The sequence below is a fragment of the Canis lupus genome, chromosome X, assembly GCF_003254725.2.
Source record: "Canis lupus dingo isolate Sandy chromosome X, ASM325472v2, whole genome shotgun sequence".
NCBI lineage: Eukaryota > Metazoa > Chordata > Mammalia > Carnivora > Canidae > Canis > Canis lupus.
The window spans coordinates 98,903,821-98,922,310 of NC_064281.1; positions in this window are offsets into that span (position 1 = coordinate 98,903,821).

An 18,490-nucleotide genomic window follows, 5' to 3' on the forward strand; every position below is an offset into this window, starting at 1 on the left:
ATCCTGGAGACCCGAGATCAAGTCCCATGTCCGGCACCCTGCATGGAGCCTGCCTCTCCCTCTGCCTGTGTCTCTGCCTCTATCTCTCTCTGTGTCTCTCATGAATAAATAAAATCTTAGAAAAAAAACAAATGGCCAATGGATGCAAGATGTTCAACATCACTAATCATTAGGGAAAGGCATATCAAAACCAAAATAAGGGGTACCTGGTGACTTGGTTAAGTGGCTGACTCTTGATTTCAGCTCAGGTCATGATCTCAGGGTCCTGGAACTGAATCCTGCATCGGGATCTGTGATCAGCAGGGAATCTGCTTGAGGATTCTCTCTTCCTCTCACTGGGTCCCTTCCTTCCACTCATGCTCTCTCTCTCAAATAAATAAATAAATCTTTAAAAAAAACACTAAAATGAGATATCACTTTATACTGGTAGAATTACCATCAACAAAAAGTCAGGAGGTAACAAATCCTGGCTAGAAAGGATGTGGATAAAACGAACACTTGTACACTGTTTGATGGGGTTGTAAATTGGTACATTATGGAAAATCTTATAGATATTCCTGAAAAATTAATAATGAAAATATCATATGATTCAGCTATTCTATTTCTGGGTATCTTTCTGGAGGAAAAAAAATCCCTGTGTTGAGATATTTGCACCCCAACGTTCATTGTAGCATTATTTACATAGACAAGATGTGGAAACTACCTAAGCATCCATCAGTGGATAAATGTATATAAAAATATGAAGTTTGTATATATGCATACACATACACATACACTGGAATATTATTCCTCCATGAAAAAGGAATCTTGCCATTTGGGGCAGCATAGATAGACTTTTAGAGCATTATGCTAAGTGAAATAAGTTGGATAGAGAAAGACAAATATTGTATGAACTCACATGTGGAATCTTAAAGAAAATCAAACTCACAGAAAAAGACATTAGATTTGTGGTTATCATAGGTGGGGGCAGGGGGTGGGAGAATTGGATAAAAGTGGTCAACAGATACAAGCTTTCAGTTATGACAATGAGGAACTCTGTAGAGGACTGACCTGTGGGAAGAGCAACCAAAACACAACAGCAGAGTGCACACAGCATACACCAGAAACACTTCCTCAAGCACCAGACCATGGACAGTATATGACCCTTGCTTAATATACTATTACTTTCAGCAACAGAAAACATAACAAGCTTTCATTTCAGAAGAAGAGTGGGGGGGAAAGGGGCAGAAGCTTAATTTGAACAATTTATAGTTGAGAAATCCATTAATCTGAGGAAGGAAACAGACATTCAAGTCCAAGAGGCACAGAGAATTCCACTCAAAATCAATAAAAATAGGTCAACACCAAGATATATGATAGTGAAACTTGCAAAGCACAAAGATAAAGAGAAAATTCTGAAAGCAGCTAGGGAAGAAAGTCCTTAACCTACAAGGGCAGACACATAAGGTTAGCTGCAGAACTGTGCACAGACACTTGGTAGGCCAGAAAGGAGTGGCATTGTACATTCAAAGTGCTAAATGGGAAAAAATATGAGCCAATAATATTTTATCCAGCAAGGCTCTAATTCAGAATAGAAGAAATAAAGACTTTCCAAAACAGGCAAAAACTAAAGGAGTTCATGAACACCAAACCATTCTCTACAAGAAATACTAGAGGGGACCCCTTGAGCAAGAAAGAGAGATCAAAAACAACAGAAACTAGAAAGGAACAGAGAAAGTCTACAGGAACAGTGCCTTTAGAGGTAATACAATGGTACCAAATTCATCAATAATAATTCTGAATGTAAATGGACTCAGTTTTTCAATCAAAAGACACAGAGTATCAGAATGAGTAAAAAACAAGACTCATCAATATGCTTCTTACAAAAGACTCATTTTAGACCCAAAGACACCTCAGATTGAAAGTGAGGGGGTAGAGAACCACTATTATGCAAATGGACATATAAAGATAGCTAGAGTAGCCATCCTTATATCAGACAATCTAGATTTTAAAGCAAAGACTTTAATAAGAGATAAAGAAGAGCACTGTAAAAAAAAAGAGCCTTGTATCATAATACAGTGGTCTATCCAACAAGATCTCACAATTGTAAATATTTATGTTCCAACTTGGAAGCACCTAAATATATAAATCAATTAATATCAAACTTAAAGAAACTCATTGATAATAATACAATGATAACAAGGGACTTTAACACCCCATTTACTGTAATGGACTAAACAGAAAATCAACAAGGAAACAATGGCTTTGAATGACATGCTGGACCAGATGGACCTAACAGATGTATTCAGAACATTTCATTCTAAAGCAGCAGAATTCACATTCTTTTTGAGTGCACGTGGAATGTTTTCGAGAATAAATCATGTACTGGGTTACAAATCAGGCCTCAATCAGTACAAAAAAGATTGAGATCATATAATGTATATTTTCAGATCATACTGCTATGAAACTTGAAGTCAACCACAAAAAAAAAAATTGGAAAGACCACAAATAAATGGAGGTTAAACAACATCATACTAAAGAAAGAATAGGTTAACCTGGAAATTAAAGAAAAAAAATACATGGAAGCAAATGGAAATGAGAACACAACAGTTAAAAACCATTGGAATGCAGCAAAGGTGGTCATAAGAGAGAATTATGTAGCAATACAGGCCTTTATAAAGAAGTAAGAAATCTCAAACACACAACCCAACCTTAACCTAAAGAAGCAGAAGAAAGAACAGCAAATAAAGCCTAAAACTAGCAGAAGGGAAATAATTAAATTAGAGCTGAAATAAATGGTGTAGAAATAAAAAAAATAGAATAAATCAATGAAACTAAGACCTAGTTCTTTGAAATAATTAATATAATTGATAAACTCCCAAACAGACTTATTAAAAAGAAAAGAGAAAGGACTCAAATAAATCCCTTAATGGAAGTGGAGAGATCACAACCAATACTGCAGATATACAAACAATTATAGGAGACTATTATGAGCAATTATATATAACCAAATTGAAGAATCTGAAAGAAATGGATAAATTCCTAGAAACAAAAACTGCCAAAACTGAAACAAGAAGAAATAGAAAACTTGAACAGACCTACATCCAATAAAGAAGTTGAATCAGTAGTCAAAAATCTTCAAAGACACAAGAGTCTAGGACCAGATGGCTTCCCAGGGAAATTCTACCAGACATTTAAAGAAGAATTAAACCTATTCTTTTGAAGCTGTTCCAAAAAATAAAAAAATGAAGGAAAACTTCCAAACTCCTATAAAAAATGGAAACAAATTCTGTAAGAACTATTCAAATCAACGTGATAAAATTAACAACGGACAAAAACAGAAACAAACAAAGCACAAGAGCAATTAATTGATGAACTGGAAAATAGCAGAATTAATAAATAAATTCAATTTTGGTATGTGCAAAATATACTAGAAATTACCTCATTTGATGCATAAAAAAGTAGAAAGCATAAAACTATACATGACAGAAATAATGTTAAAACAACTGAACAAAGAAAAACAATCATAATTAGCTACTCCCGTCAACTGTTTACAGATATATTTGAAAACTTGGATGATTTGGATTACTTTCTAAGAAAACAGAAATGACCAAAGCTGAACTCAGAACATTCAAAAACTTTTAACCTTCCAATTTCCATAGAAGAAGCAAACTTTTTAAATAAATTACTTTCTCCCTCATCACTTAGCCCTTAGAAAAGCCCTAGGCTTGCATGATTAAAGCAGAATTCTACCAAAACCTTTTAAAAATATAAAAAACTTCATGCTACATAAATTACAATAGCAAATAGAAAAAGAAGAAAGTCCTTCAAATGCTTTTATAATTATAGCATTAATATCAAAACCTGAGAAAAACAAGAACAAATCAAGGCTTTGATCTATTTTAACTGCTAAATCAATATTACTAAACAGAAGCATGTTATAAAGATTGAATATTATGCCCCCAAATGATTCATGGCAGAGAGGTAACAACAAATAAGTGATAGAAATCCTATTAATATGGATTATATAAAGAGAAAAAGTAGCAAAAATCACAAACATAACCATAGTTGTTGAAAAGGAATCTAATAAAATTCAACATTGATTTAGATAAAATAGAAGTTGATAGATACTTAACACAATCTATCTAACTATATGATTATCTCTCCTACTAGACAGAAGGGGTTGTTTTATCAGACAAAATAGACTTTAAATTACAAATCATCACAAAGGACAAAGGAGGTCATTATATAATGAAAAAGGTGTGAATTCATCAAGAAGATACACAACATTATAGATATTTATGCACCCAACATTGGAACACATAAATGTATAAAGCAAACACTAAACAGAATTACAAGGAGAAATAAATAACAATGTAATAATAGTTGAGGACTTTAATACTCCACTCTCAACAATGGATAGATAAGACAGAGAATCAGTAGGAAACAGGGAATCTGAGTGACACTATAGACAAAATGGACCTTGCATGCATATATAGAGCATTCCAAGTGTCACATCAATCAGTAAATAGGTAATAAAAATGTGTTATATATGTACAATGGAATATTATTCAGCTTCTAAAATAAGAGAATTCTATCACATGGTACAACATGGGTAAATGTTGAGGACATTATGCTAAATGGGATAATCCAGTCACAGAAAGACATACTGTATGACTCCACTTAAATGAGATATGTCAATTAGTCAGATTTATAGAAACAGAAAGTAAAATGGTGGTTTTCAGGGATCAGGAGGAATGGGAAGTGGGGAATTGTTGTTCAATTGTTATAGATTTTCTGTTTTGCAATCTGAAAACTTCTAGAGATCTGTTACACAACAATGTGAGTATACTTAATGATAATACATTTTACAACTATAAAGTGCTGAGATGGTAAAATGTAAAAATGTATGTTATTTTTTACCAATATTAAAATTTTCAAAATTATTTTTTTGAGATGAGAGATTCCCCTTTAAGATCAGGAACAGGGGGTTCCCGGGGTGGCGCAGGGGTTTAGCGCCTGCCTTTGGCCCAGGGCGCGATCCTGGAGACCCGGGATCGAATCCCACGTCGGGCTCCCGGTGCATGGAGCCTGCTTCTCCCTCTGCCTATGTCTCTGCCTCTCTCTCTCTCTCTCTCTCTCTCTCTGTGTGTGACTATCATAAATAAATAAATTAATTAATTAAAAAAAAAAGATCATGAAGAGGGGCAGCCCGGGTGGCTCAGCAGTTTAGCGCCACCTTCGGCCTAGGGCCTGATCCTGGAGACTCGGGATCGAGTCCCACGTCAGGCTCCCTGCATGGAGCCTGCTTCTCCCTCTGCCTGTTTCTGCCTCCCTCCCTCCCTCTCTGTCTCTCTCTCGTGAATAAATAAATAAAATCTAAAAAAAAAAAAAGTTCAGGAACAGGACAAAGATATCCACTTTTGCCACTTCTAGTCACCATTATAGTAGATGATCTAGCTGAGGTAACTAGCCAAGAAAAAAAAAATAGAAGGCATTCAGATGAATAACGAATTAAAATTATTTGTTCATAGGTGACATAATTTTTTATGTAGAAAACTGAGAAATCCACAATATACTATTAAAGCTAATAAAAAGGCTTTCAGCAAAGATGCAGCAAACAACAGCAATACACAGAAATCAAATGTATTTAGACATAAGTAAGTGTAAAGACCTATCATATTCATGGTTTTGAATATTTGATATAGTTATGATAGTCTTTAAGGAAATCTATGGGTTCAATGCAATCCCTATCAACGTGCCAAATATTTTTTGAAGTAGTGGAAAAGATCCTTCTAAAATTTATATAAAATGTCAATGCACATTGAATAGTGAAAAGAACCTCAAAAAAGAAGGAAATAGTGGGAATTCATATAGTTTCTAATTTCAAAATGTACTGCAATGCTAAAATAATCAAACCAGTGTGGTACTGGAATATGGGTAGACATGTAGATCAATGCAACAGAATTGTGTCCATAATAAATTTGTTTTTTTAAATTTTTATTTATTTATGATAGTCACACAGAGAGAGAGAGAGAGGCTGAGACATAGGCAGAGGGAGAAGCAGGCTCCATGCACCGGGAGCCCGACGCATAATAAATTTGGATCTTTATCTGATATATATAAAATATATATATATATATATAAAAACCTAATAATAAGGGTTAAAACTATAAAACTCTTAGAAGCAAACATACTTGTAATACTTCATTATCTTGGATTAGGTAAGTTTCTTAAATACTATCACCAAAGCACAAACAGCAAAAATGAAAAATAAATAAATTGGACTCCATCAAAGTCAAAAACTTTGTGCATGAAAAAACATTATCAAGAAAGTGAAAAAGCAACTTACAGAATTGGAAAAAAATATTTGCAAACCATATATCTTATAAGGCAATTATTTTATAGCATTCATAAATTAATAGAAGTCCACAAAATTTTTCCCATTTTTTCTAAATTTTTATTTAGATCCTAGTTAGACAGCATATAGTGTAATATTGATTTCAGGAGTAAATTTAGTGATTCCTCACTTATATATAACACCCAGTGCTTACAACAAGTGCTCTCCTTATACCCTTTACCCATTTAACCCATCTCCTGCCCACCTTCCCTCCATCAACCTTCAGTTTGTTCTCTATAGTTAAGAGTCTCTTATGGTCTGCTTCTCTCTTTTTCCCCCCTTTTCCTTATGTTCATTTGTTTCTTAAATTCCTCATATTAGTGAAACTATGATATTTTGTCTTTTTCTTTTTTCTTTTTCTTTTTTTAAAGATGAATTAATATTAATGAGAGACATAGAGAGAAGGCAGAGACAGGCAGAGGGAGAAGCATGCTCCATGCAAGGAGCCCGATGTGGGACTCGATCTCTGGACTCCAGGATCACATCCTGAGCCGAATGGAGGTGCTCAACCACTGAGCCACCCAGGCGTCCTGATATTTGTTTTTTTCTGACTGACTTATCTCACTTAGCATAATGCACTCTGGTTCAATCCACATTGTTGCAGCTGGCAAGATTTCATTAAGATAGGTAGATTTTTAGTTATCCTAGTTTCCTCGCATATAGATATTTTCCTTATTAATTTCTGGTAGGTTAAATTACATATATTAATTCTAATGAAATTAATTAAATAAATTAATTCTAGTGAAAACTAGACATTAGGCAATTGTGGACTATTACACTGGCATTTTGTGGTCTGGCAAATTTAAAAATATATTTCATAATTCTAGAAGTAAATTATCCTTATAGCAAATTTTTCAATGTGACACAAAACATGTTTACTAATAGACCCTAATATCTTTAGCTCCTCTTTAATAGGAAGCCAAAGGTAGATAAATCTATATTTAGTAATTAATGTTTAAGTATGTCTCTTATTTGTAAATAATCTAGATATTTAATTAATATTCATTATTTAACTTATCTCAGTATAACTTTAAGTTGTCATGTTTTCAAAAAGATTTTGAAAACTATTTTTAAGTAGATATATCAAGTATAATTATTATGAAAATGTATAAACTTTTATCTTACATCTATTTCATTAACTTGTTCTTAACAAGTATGTTTATCTCATGAGAGTTTCATGAGACATTAAATTGCTAACCATCATATCAAGTTATCTTTCTTGCTGGCAAATTCTGTATCAGAGATAATGTGATCGTATTTTACTTTTAGTAAACCTAGGTAGAGCAAAAGTTGTAATGTCCACACTATATTGATAACTCTAAACATCTTCCTATTTAATTAAACTAACAAATTTATATTAGCTTTGGTTTATCAAAGATTAACTTAGAACACATGAATTCAGAGCATTTGGGGTAGTTTCTATATTTCTGCGAGTATACTTGATTTATATACATGTTTAATTTTCTTTAAGCAATTAAATTGAGCTCTTTCCAAATTAGTTTTAGCTATACTATCAAGAGGTAAACACACATACACATACATATATATGTTACGTACGTATGTAACATACATACATAGATACATGTACAATATAGACATTTGCAAACACACAAACTTTTGCAAACAGATACATCTTTAAAAATAGATAAGAAACAGGTTTAATAATGCAAAACTCACTAGTTTATAAAGGAACAGTTGATTTCAAATTGTGTTTATGGCAGATGGAATAAGTTTACCTGCTCAAGTGGTTTAAATTTAATACTCCTCCATAATTCTGTCAGACTTACTGTTTCTAGCTGCCTGTACAGTTTATGAGACTTGTAAGGACCTTGCAAAGTCAATGCAGATGTAGATGAGGTCAGTCACTACCCCAAATGCTGTGGCCCAAAAGTTTCACCTGGAAAAATATGTACTCTTTTACATGCCAATTATTTACCCAGGAGGATTAGGACAAACTAACTGGAGGAATTCAGAATGCAAAATAAGTGTAAATCAATCTGGAGGAAGCTTGTTAGAGATCCTAGAGATAACAGAGAGTGGCCCAAGAGGCAGCAAACTAAAGATTTCATTTATTTATTAGAGAGAGAGAAAGCAAATGAGCAGAGTTAGGGGTAAAGGGAGAAGAAGATTCCCCACTGAACAGGGAGCCCACTGGGGACTCCATGTGGGGCTTGGTCCTGAGATTTCAGGATAATGACCTGAGCCAAAGGCAGGTACCTAACCAACTCAGCCACCTAGGAACCCCGAGAGGCTCCTAACTAAAAGGACTCTGTGGGTACGTTTTCCTGTGTCTAGGAGCTGTCCCTGGAAAATTCAGTAGCTGCCTTTGGGTCCATATCATCACCAATCTGTCAAATGACAAACCCAAAAGAATGTAATATCTTGATATCCTTTATTCAATGAAAACAATCCATGGATTAGAGGGGTACTGTTCTTCACAAGCAGCTCTCTTTCTGAGGCATTGGAAGAGGCAATGCAGAAGTAGGACACAATTGGCTAGTAGTTGGGGATTTCTTTAAAATGCTTGCAGGTCCTATTTTCTAGGGTAAGGTAAATTGGTTAAAGCTGAGTTGGAGGATTCTAATTGGTTAGGTTAGGTTTCCTTGACAGGAAGTTTCATGTAAGGGCAGGTTGACTTAGAATTAGTTTTGAGAGGGCTACTGGGGCAAGCCTTAATTTTGTGGTTCCTGATATATGAGTTAACTTTATCAGCTCCATGAAATATTTATTATATAATTACATTATATTTATTATACATTATAAAATTATATTTTAATATATTTAAAACATATATAATTAATATTTATATTTTTATATATTTTGAAATTTATTTTTATTCATATGAACATTATCAGACTTTATGTTAAGGTATCATTATATTTATTAGACCATATGTTATATTTAAAGAAATACATATTATATTATACTGAAAGAATTAACATTACTAAGCAATAATATACCTGAGGAAAATACATACAAATAATACACACAATTACAGAGAATAGAAAAAGAAACTATCTCCAACACGTTTTGTGAAGTCAGCATAAACATAATATTCTCGCTCTGTATAATCTCTTCCACTTGAATATGGGTTGGATCTGCTGACTTGCCTTGAACTAAATATAACAAAGATGATAGAATGTCAGTTTCAAAATTACATTAAAAATGTCTGTGATTTCAGACTGTGACATTCTCTTGCTTTCTGTGAAAGCAGTCACTGTGAAACAGTCAGCTTACCATACTGTAAACTGCCCTGAGGCTTTACATACCAAGGAACTCCGGCAGATTTATGTCAATAACCAGCAAGAAACTGAGGCTCTCAGTCAAACAACATTCAAATAAGTCTTTCCTACCATCAAGTGAGTGAGCTGGAAAACCAATTTTTCCCGTTCAATCTTGAGATTACCACAGATTTGGCTAAAATCTTGACTGACACCATGTGATACTCTGAAACAGAGGACTCAGCTAAGCCATATGTATATTTATGACCTTAGAAACTGTGATGTAATATGTCAAAGTGGTGGGTTTTTTTGTTTTGTTTTTGGGGGTATTTTGTTTGTTTGTTTTTGTTTTTTGGATATTGTGATGCTTAATTTGATGTATCAATTATGCAATGAGGTGTCCAGATCAAACATTATTTCTGGGTGTGTTTGAAAAATGTTGCTGGATGAGATTAGCATTTGAATGGTGAACCTATCATTCAAAGTAGATTGCCCTCTCCAAGTTGGATAGGCATCACCCAATCCATTGAGGTCTTGAATAGAGACAGAAGGAAAAGACAGAAGGAAAAAATTGCCCTTTTCTTTGTCCAGCTGCTTTATCAATTCATCTCCCATCCTCAGTGCTTCTGGTATATAATTGTTCAAACACACTGGAATCTATACCATTTGCATCACTGATTCTCAGGCTTCAGACTGGTCCTGATTTACAGCACTGACTTTCTAGGGTCTCCAGCTTGCAGACTGTAGATTGTGGGAATTTTCAGCCTCCATAATTGTGTAAGCCAATTTCTTTTTTTTAAATTATTATTTATTTATGATAGTCACACAGAGAGAGAGAGAGAGAGAGGCAGAGACACAGGCAGAGGGAGAAGCAGGCTCCATGCACCGGGAGCCCGACATGGGACTCGATCCCGGGTCTCCAGGATCGCGCCCTGGGCCAAAGGCAGGCGCCAAACCTCTGCGCCACCCAGGGATCCCGTGTAAGCCAATTTCTTATATAGATATCTATATCTATATCTATCCTATTACTGTTTGGAGAACCCTAAAACAGCTACTTAATATTGGTGTAAATTGTTATGCTGCAATAGATAACAGTTCAAAAGAGCATTATGAGTGGACAAAATTATATTTCAATCTTACCAGTGAACATGGTTTAAAAATCTAAACAAAATATTAATAAAACAAATCCCATGATATAAAGAGATAATACACTAAAGTAGAGTTTGGTTTATTTTGGGATATAAGGTTGGTTTAGTTTTTGAAAAATAGTGTAGTGTCCCACAATATCAGAATAAAAGTGGAAAATCATATAATCATTTTTATGAAGTGTGTGTTCTTGCAATGACAGAATAATACTTGAAACATGTGGATAACGCAAACACAGGTTCATAAATATTTGGAAACAATTTAGAACAGAGTTTATACTATAGTACAGTAGGGAGAGGATGTTGCTTTTAAAAAATGATGCTAATTCAATTCTACGGAAAACTTTTATAAAGAAAAATATACTTTATTTTGCTTTATACTCCTCTCCCCTGACCACATCATATGAATTGTAAATCTGAGTGCTAAAGGCAAATAATAAGGCTTTTGGGGAAAAAAAAACCATGAGGGATATCTTCATGAAGGGTTGAGAAACCCATAATGGAAAAGATTGACAAATCATAACTATATTGAAATTAAGGATCTTTGTTATTTACCATTAAAATAATGAAAATCTAAACCTGGAATGGATGGAATGAAATTATATATTAATAATAACAATAAAAAATCTTATTCAAAACCTAAAATTTATTTTTAAAATGTAGGATACAAAGCATAAATAAAAGGTATTTCAGAATAAGATAAGCAAATCACCAATGGGTATAAGAAAAGGTACTGAAACTTGTTAGTAATCAGGAGAATAAAATTACAGTCAGATGTTACTCATGCCCATCAGAATGAAAACAATTTTTTAAATAATTGATAATTTGAAGTGCTGTGAAGATGTACAATTCTCATGCTGCTGAAAAATATAAATTGGCACCACCCTCTAGAAAACAATGTCATTATATACTAAAATTAAAGTTACATATGTCCCAGTCCCCAACACATACACTTCTAGGGATATATCTTCCACATATACTCATATATATGTGAAATATGTAATGATATTCACTACAGCATTTTTACAGCAGTATAAGACTGAAAAAAATTCATTGATGAGGATGGGTCAAATAAATTCTGGTACCTTATCACAATGTAAGCTATGTAGTTATTGAAAAGAATGAAATAGTTCTATATTTTACAATGTAAAACAATATGTAAGATTAAAAATAATAGGCAATGGAATATTTATTTAAAATGAACTATCTATAAATATATTTCTTCTGTAAAGCTATTTTCCAAAAGAAATGGATAAAAATAGTTGCCTCTAAAACAGAAAACTGATAGCAAAAAAACTTTGTGTCTTTTGAATCCTATGCATAGATTAAGTACTCAGAATAATTTTTTAAAACTACAGAAAAGACAAAAAGTAGTAGCTAATGATAACATTACTTTGATTATAATAGAACTCAGAAATATGGCAACTGTAGATATCCCATTAAGGTATAACATTACAAATAAACAGTCTTTAAAATTTACAATTGTTTATGGAATGCTTTATAAGTATCGTTTGGTATTTAATATGGTTGCCTAAAGTATTTATATATTCTTTATATTAATTTGTTAGCATAGTTGCTTGTACAGGATAGTGAGGAGTAGTGAAATGAGGTAAAAGAAATTGGAAATGTTGTAATACTTTGACCAGAGGAATAGAATTTGCTAAAGTTACACTGGGGAGATATTGTGGTTTTTACTTCAATCCACATATGCATCTTCTGCATTCTCGGTTCAAGCTGTGTAATTGTTGCACCTGCTATTCTTAAAATGCATATAAAGATTGAATGGTGAACTAAATGGCCACTTGATTTTGCTATGAGACCAGTGACTGCAGGTGTAAGTAATTTTGCATTCTATTTTGTCTCTTCCGGCTTACTACCAAAAACATGTCTTTTAAAAATCTAAACTTCTGATATCTTGGGAGGAACATAAAACATTTAGAAGCAGCCAGAAATTTGATTTTCAAATGGTTATGGCATTCCATGTTTCAAAGATTTGGTGGAAAAACAGGACTTTTGTACCTAATGACAGATAGAAGAACTGTATTCCACTCTTTATACATTTTGAAGTTTTAAATGTCTAAAAATTATCAGAATTCCTCTTTCTATGGCTATCAGATTTTACTGCGAACAATTTGTAGAAGAACTTAATTAACAAGTATAGATGGGACTCACATTTGCAATGAGCATTTCTCTGAAGAATTGTGCATGTCTTGAATTTTTTAAACTACACTTTAGGGGATCCCTGGGTGGCTCAGTGGTTGAGTGTCTGCCTTCAGTCCAGTGTGTGATCCTAGAGACCCAGGATTGAGTCCCACATTGGGCTTCTGCATGGAGCCTGCTTGTGTCTCTGCCTCTCTCTCTGTGTGTGTCTCTCATGAATAAATAAATAAAATCTAAAAAACCACTACATTTTACATGCAGTAGTGGAGTTTTTATTAGATGAAAATTTTGATTTATTATTTTAGTTTATTAGGTTTGCTTAATTAAATTTAGCATAGTAGAGATAAAATTATCCAGTACCTGGCATTGTTATCCACTACCAAAATACAACATTGAATTTCTTTTAAAGGAAAAAAATCTTACAGGTGTTTAAATTTATCAATTAAGTCTACAAAATTTATTAAGTAGCAATTTAAAGACAAAATGTGTAATTGGAATGAAGTAGTAGAGACAATAAGGAATATATAGGTTATGTTCTTGGGAAACCAATACTACAGAGTTGGGAAAAGTGCAACCTCCTTTCCTCAAAATATAACAAATAAAATATTTAGTGAGCCTACTGGGTATTTACCCCAAAGATAGAAATGTAGTGAAACGTAGGGACACCTGAACCCCAATGTTCATTGTAGCAATGCCCAAAATAGCCAAACTGTGGAAGGAGCCACAATATCCTTCAACAGATGAATGAATGAATAAAGAAGATGTGCTATATTTATACAATGGAATATTTCACAGCCATCAGAAAAGACAAATACCCACCATTTGCTTCAACATGGATGGAACTGCAGCGTATTATGCTGAGTGAAATAAGTGAATCAGAGAAGGACAATCATCATGTGGTTTCACTGATACGTGGAATATAAGAAATAGTGAAAGATATTATAAGGGATAGGAAGGGAACTGAACGAGAAAAAATAGAAAGGGGGACAAACCATGAGAGACTTCTAACTCTGGGAAACAAACAAAGGGTTGTGGAAGAGGTGGTGTGTGGGGGATGGGGTAGCTGGGTGATGGGTACTGAGGAGGGCACTTGACAGGATGAACACTGGGTGTTGTACTATATGTTGGCAAACTGAATTTAAAGTAAGAAATAATAAAATAAAATATTTATTGAGCAATGTTCAGGGCAAGCGATCAATCCAGTTACATATTCGACATAGAATGGGGAAAATACATAAAGCCAAGAAATAAAAACTTTGGTTAAATTTAATAAAAACTACTTATCAAGAAAACCAAGTAATCCATACATACATGGTATCAACATGTATACTGTCCTCATCTTCCCTCTTTCCAACCTCCCTCTCTCTCTCCACACATACACATACACATACACACAGTGTCTTTTACCAATACACAAAATTGCTAATTTTTTTTTCCTGATGAAACTTTCAAATTTAGACTGAGTCTGTGCTGAAGACCTTTAAGAGCTTAGAAGCATTTTCATAAGTTGTTCCCTGGTGACTTTGACCTAATTTCTGGAAACTATTTGAAGATCTCAGGTGTTTGAATGCAAATTTTATCCTTACAGTTCATTAATAGCTCTATAAAAGTTAAATATATGAGGTGCTGCAAATTGAAACAGCTAAACTATTTGCTTAATGGAGACATAGCCTGGTCACCATAATACTAAAAAGAATATAAGGTCAGAGTATCAATTTTACTTGCTTATTCATTTTTTTCTTTTCATTATTCCTACGTTTATGCATTATGGATGCAAATTTCTAGTAGAATATATCAGACTAAAAATAATAAAGTAAATTAGAAAATAAAAAACAGTGCTATGGTCAAGGCCTAATTTGAAAAATATATACGATTTATTGAATATGGGACCTGGTATGTGGTAAATGATATATATACACACACAGAGATTATTTACATATATATATCAGATATATATAGATATATACATCTCATTTAAAAACATATATAATGTGAATATATAAAATATATATAAATATATGTAATATATAAAAATATATATTCACATCTCATTAAATATATATATTCACATCTCATTTAAAACAGGTCACAAAAAATTAAAACAAATCAAAATTTAGTTTAATTATTATTACCACTTAACCAAAGAAAATGAGTGGAAAAAGACTCAATAATTTGCTGAATTCCAGGTAGCTAGTAAGCAGTAAATCAGACTCAAAAATCTGGCTTTTGCAATCTCTTTCACACTACTTTAGAGTCAGATTGAATATGTTCACATTCCATCTTTGTCACTTATTAAATGTGTGACCACAAGCAATGCAAGTAACAACTTTGTGCTCATTTTATTTTCATCTGTAAAACAGGGATGTTAATAAGATCTCCCTCAAGGACATTCTGGAGAATAAATGAGTGGATATATATAAAGCTCTTTTAAGAGTGCCTTAAGTGTTAGTTTTATATCATCATCATCATCATCATCATCATCATCATCATCACTAATATATTATTTGGGTAGAAAAGGAGATAAATTACTTTATTTAAATTTACTGAAAAAAAATAAATTTACTGAAAGATTTTGATGTGACCACTTGTCCTTGGTAATCCATCACAGTTGAAGAATAGGATATCCTGGTTAATCCAATATTGTGTTTAATATAGTATTATAAATGTATTTATTCACATAATAGATTATCAAATAATGTAAAACTTTATACACTGAACTTATACTGGATAATTTTTTCTTTTAAATGAATCAGAAAATGTTTCACTATATGTTGGGGTTTTAGATTCATCAATAAAAAATCCACTTAAAGACTGTTGGTTTCTGGGCCAGTATGTAAGTTTAGAAGTCACCACTCTGTGTTAAAAGTAAAATCTGAATAAACTGAAAAATCTCTTAGATCTGTAAGAGAAAGAGTTCACAGAGCAAATCACTGCCCCCTCCCATTGGAGAGACCAATAGCTTAATACAGAGAATCGCAATGTACCAGAGAAGAAATCTCCATGGAAACTGGTGCCAGGGTAGGGAAAGTGAACTATAACTGACAAATTGCTGGAGTCTCAGTATGGAGAAGTCTGAGAAATAAAAACCAATTGGATCTAGCTATCAGAGTATCCACATTTTTGTAAATTTTACCTCCTGGAGCTTTATCAGATTCTTTCAGTAAATATTGGAGAAAAATCTTCTTCTGCTTTTGGAAAGGAAAGGGTACAAAAAAAAAAAAAAACATTTTGAAATACATGGGAGTATTCTCTTCATTTTAACAATGTCTGCCCTAGGAGGAACTGATCAGATCCTAATCTGCTGGGGTTTTACTAGCGGCTAACAGACATGGCTATGGCTATCCTTTTTCCCCAAAAGGATATACTGAACCCAAGTCAGCCATAACATTTCATATGGGATAAAGAAATTCCCAACTCAAGCGCACAATAGCTTCCTGTCCCACTAAAGAGGGGGAGAACTAAGAAGTATATCTAAAGTTTACAATTTAGCGGCATAAACTCACTAAAAGACTGAGACCTAACTTTAAAACTATAGAATGCTTTCCCTCTTACCACAACATCACTAAATGCCTACTTACAAAACTTCTTTAAAATTGTATATATATATATATATATATATATATATATATATATATATATTTTAGAGAGAGAGAGAGAGAGCACTCAAGAGTGTGTGAGTGTAGGGAGAGGCAGAGGGAGAGAATTCCAGGCAGTTTCACTGTTGAGTGCAGAGCTTGACATGAGGCTAAATCTCATGATCCATTAGATCCTAACCTGAGCCAAAATGAGAGTCAGATGCTTAAATGACTGAGCCACCCAGGCACCCCTATAACACTTATTTTGCCCAGGACATCAATCATATCTCATTATGAAGAAAAGTTCCAAGATATACTAAGTGGCAAAAAGACAATTTAAAGATACAGAAAGAGTATAAGAATCAAGCTCAGAACAGTCATGTTGGAACTATCAAACTGGGGATTTAAAACATCTATGCTAAAGATGCTGAGGACTCTAATGGATAAAGTAGACCACATGCAAGAACAAGTGGGCAATGTAAGCAGTGAAATTGAAATTCTAAGAAACAACCAAAACTAAATGCTCGAAATAAAAAATATTGTAACAGAAATGAAGAACTCCTTTGATTGGCTGATTAGTAAATTGTTCAGGGCTGAAAAAAGAGTCCCTGAGCTTGTGGCCATCACAATAGAAACTTTAAAACTGATGAGCAAACAGGGGAAAAAATGCTGAAAACCCTAAACAAAACAGAATATTAAAGAACAGTGAGACATACAAATTATATAACATATTCATAATATATATACCATGAGAAGAAATGAAGAAAAAGAAGAAATAATTGAAACGATAATGATTGCAAGTTTCCCCAAAATTAATGTCAGACATAAAACCACGGATTCAGAAAGCTAAGAGAACATCAACTAATATAAATGCCAAAAAAGCTACACTTTAGCTATACCATTTTTAAACTATAGAAAATCAAATATGAGGAAAAATCCTGGAAAGAAGTCAGAAGGGTGGAAGAGCAAAGATAAAGAGCAAACAGCTCTTCTTATCTAAAGAGCAAAGATAAAGATTATATCCAACTTCTAATAAACGATGCATACAAAAGGAAAGCATAGTGAAATATTTAAAGTACTGACAGATAAAAAACACTGATGCAGAATTCTATACTTGTGAAATTATCCTTCAAAAGTAAAGGAGAAATAGATTTTTTAGACAAACCAAAATTTAGGGAATGTTTCACAAGTAGGTACCTTATAAGAAATGTTCAAATAAATTATTCAGAGAGAAGGAAAATGATGTTAATAAGAAACTTGGGTCTACATGAAGAAAGGAAGAGTAAACTATATTGTACACCTAAAACTAATATTACACTGTATGTTAACTAACTGGAATTGGAAAAAAAACTTAAAAAATAAAGAAAGGAAGAGTACTAGAGAAGAAATAAGTAAAGGTAAAATGAAATAAATAAAATATTCTATTTTTATTTTAATTGATCTAATATGTAGCAATGTGTTCAAAATAATACCAACGTGCATTCATTTATAGAAACATAGATACGTAGATACATATACACACATGCTTATGTATGTTGATCTATAAATGGATTAAACAACAACAATGAAACAAAGAATGAGAGTTAGAAATTAGGATTTTTTAAAATTATAGATTACTCACACTATTTGTGAAATCATATAGCATTATTTGAAAGTGGACTTAGATTACTTGTAAATGTATACAGCAAACTCTAGGGTAATCACTATCTTTTTAAAAAAATATAACTAACATGTTGAGAAAGGAGACAAACAGAATAATATAAAATGCTCAAATAAAATCACAAAAGGCATGAATGGAAGGAAAGATAGGAATTAAGAAGAAGAATAAAAAAATAAAGTAACAAATATGTAGATATTAATTTAACTATATCCATAATCACTCTGAGCGTCAATGATTTAAATGCATTGATTAAAAGATGAATTATGGGCAAGGTGTACCCCAAAACAAATCCCAATCATATGTTGCCTACAAAACCCTACTTTAAAAACAAATAGATTAAAAGTAAATGG